This window comes from Pseudophryne corroboree, chromosome 9 (assembly GCF_028390025.1).
Source record: "Pseudophryne corroboree isolate aPseCor3 chromosome 9, aPseCor3.hap2, whole genome shotgun sequence".
Taxonomy (NCBI): domain Eukaryota; kingdom Metazoa; phylum Chordata; class Amphibia; order Anura; family Myobatrachidae; genus Pseudophryne; species Pseudophryne corroboree.
In genome coordinates, this window is record NC_086452.1 from 162,941,356 (window position 1) to 162,944,441 (window position 3,086).

The window sequence follows — 3,086 nt, forward strand, 5'->3', positions numbered from 1 at the left end:
AGCTCTCAGCATGACGCTGAGACCGTACAGGACCCCTGGATCCTACAAGTAGTATTCCAGGGGTACAGTTTGGAATGTCGAGACGTTTCCCCTGCGCAGGCTCCTGAAGTCTGCTTTACCAAGGTCTCCCTCCGACAAGGAGGCAGTATGGGAAAAAATTCACGAGCTGTATTCCCAGCAGGTGATAATTAAGTTACCCCTCCTACAACAAGAAAAGGGGTATTATTCCACACTATATTGTGGTACTGAAGCCAGAAGGCTAGGTGAGACCTATTCTAAATCTAAAAAAAAAAAAAAAAATTTTGAACACTTACAAAGGTTCAAATCAAGATGGAGTCACTCAGAGCAGTGATAACGAACCGGGAAGAAGGGGACTATCTGGTGTCCTGAGACATCAGGGATGCTTACCTCCATGTCCCAAATTTGCCCTTATCACTAAGGGTACCTCAGGTTCGTGGTACAGAACTGTCACTATCCGTTTCTGACGCTGCCGTTTGGATTGTCTACGGCACCCCGGGTCTTTACCAAGGTAATGGCCGAAATGATGGTTCTTCTTCGAAGAAAAGGCGTCTTAATTATCCCTTACTTGGACGATCTCCTGATAAGGGCAAAGTCCAGGAAACAGTTGGAGGTCGGAGTAGCACTATCTCGGATACTGTTACAACAGCAGGGGTGGATTCTAAATATTCCAAAATCGCAGCTGATCCCGACAACAAGTCTCCTGTGCTTAGGGATGATTCTGGACACAGTCCAGAAAAAGGTGTTTCTCCCGGAAGAGAAAGCCAGGGAGTTATCCGAGGTAGTCAGGAACCTCCTAAAATCAGTGCATCATTGCACAAGGGCCATGGTAAAAAAAAAATGGTGACTTCCTTCGAAGCAATTCCAGTCGGCAGATTTCATGCAAGAACTTTGCAGTGGTATCTGCTGGACAAATGGTCCGGATCGCATCTTCAGATGCATCAGCGGATAACCCTATATCCAAGGACAAGGGTGTCTCTCCTGTGGTGGTTACAGAGTGCTCATCTTCTAGAGGGCCGCAGATTCGGCATTCAGTTTTGGATGTTGGTGACCACGGAGGCCAGCCCGAGAGGCTGGGGAGCAGTCACACAAGGAAAAAATTTCCAGGGAGTGTGATCAAGTCTGGAGATTTTTCTCCACATAAATATAGCTAAGGGTAAATTTATAATGCTCTAAGCTTAGCAAGACCTCTGCTTCAAGGTCAGCCGGTATTGATCCAGTGGGATAAAACATCACGGCAGTCGCCCACGTAAATAGACAGGGCGGCACAAGAAGCAGGAGGGCAGTGGCAAAAACTGCAAGGACTTTTCGCTGGGCGGAAAATCATGTGATAGCACTGTCAGCAGTGTTTCATTCCGGGAATGGAAACTGGGAAGCAGACTTCCTCAGTAGGCACGACCTCCACCCGGCAGAGTGGGAACTTCATGGGGAAGTTTTCCACATAATTGTAAACCGTTGGGAATTACCAAAGGTGGACATGATGGCGTCCCGTCTGAACAAAAAACGGGACAGGTATTGCGCCAGGTTAAGAGACCCTCAGGCAATAGCTGTGGACGTTCTGGTAACACCGTGGGTGTACCAGTCGGTGTATGTGTTCCATCCTCTGCTTTTCGTACCTAAGGTACTGAGAATTATAAGACGTAGAGGAGTAAGAACTATACTCATGGCTCCGGATTGGCCAAGAAGGACTTGGTACCCGGAACTTCAAGAGATGCTCACAGAGGACTTATGGTCTCTGCCGCTAAGAAGGGACTTGTTTCAACAAGTACCATGTCTGTTCCAAGACTTACCGCAGCTGCGTTTGACGGCATGGCGGTGGAACGCCGGATCCTAAGGGAAAAGGCATTCAGGAAGAGGTCATTCCTACCCTGGTCAAAGCCAGAAAGGAGGTGACCGCACAACATTATCACCACATGTGGCGAAAATATGTTGCGTGGTGTGAGGCCAGGAAGGCCCCACGAAGAAATTTCAACTCGGTCGATTCCTGCATTTCTTGCAAACAGGAGTGTCTATGGGCCTCAAATTGGGGTCCATTAAGGTTCAAATTTCGGCCCTGTCGATTTTTCTTCCAGAAAGAATTGGCTTCAGTTCCTGAAGTCCAGAAGTTTGTCAAGGGAGTATTGCATATACAACCCCCTTTTGTGCCTCCAGTGGCACTGTGGGATCTCAACGTAGTTCTGGGATTCCTCAAAACACATTGGTTTAAAACCAGTCAAATCTGTGGATTTGAAGCATCTCACATGAAAAGTGACCATGCTCTTGGCCCTGGCCTGGACCAGGCGAGTGTCAAATTGGTGGTTTTTTTCTCAAAAAAGCCATATCTGTTTGTCCATTCGGACAGGGCAGAGCTGCGGACTCGTCCCCAGTTCTCTCCCTAAGGTGGTGTCAGTGTTTCACCTGAACCAGCTTATTGTGGTGCCTTGCACCTACTAGGGACTTGGAGGACTCCAAGTTGCTAGATGTTGTCAGGGCCCTGAAAATATGTTTCCAGGACGGCTGGAGTCAGGAAAACTGACTTGCTGTTATCCTGTATGCACCCAAAAAACTGGGTGCTCTTGCTTCTAAGCAGACTATTGCTAGTTGGATGTGTAATACAATTCAGCTTGCACATTCTGTGGCAGGCCTGCCACAGCCAAAATATGTAAATGCCCATTCCACAAGGAAGGTGGGCTCATCTTGGGCGGCTGCCCGAGGGGTCTCGGCTTTACAACTTTGCCGAGCGGCTATTTAGTCAGGGGCAAACACGTTTGTAAAATCCTACAAATTTGATACCCTGGCTAAGGAGGACCTGGAGTTCTCTCATTCGGTGCTGCAGAGTCATCCGCACTCTCCCGCCCGTTTGGGAGCTTTGGTATTATCCCCATGGTCCTTTCAGGAACCCCAGCATCCACTAGGACGATAGAGAAAATAAGAATTTACTTACCGATAATTCTATTTCTCGGAGTCCGTAGTGGATGCTGGGCGCCCATCCCAAGTGCGGATTATCTGCATTACTTGTACATAGTTACAAAAATCGGGTTATTATTGTTGTGAGCCATCTTTTCAGAGGCTCCGCTGTTATCATACTG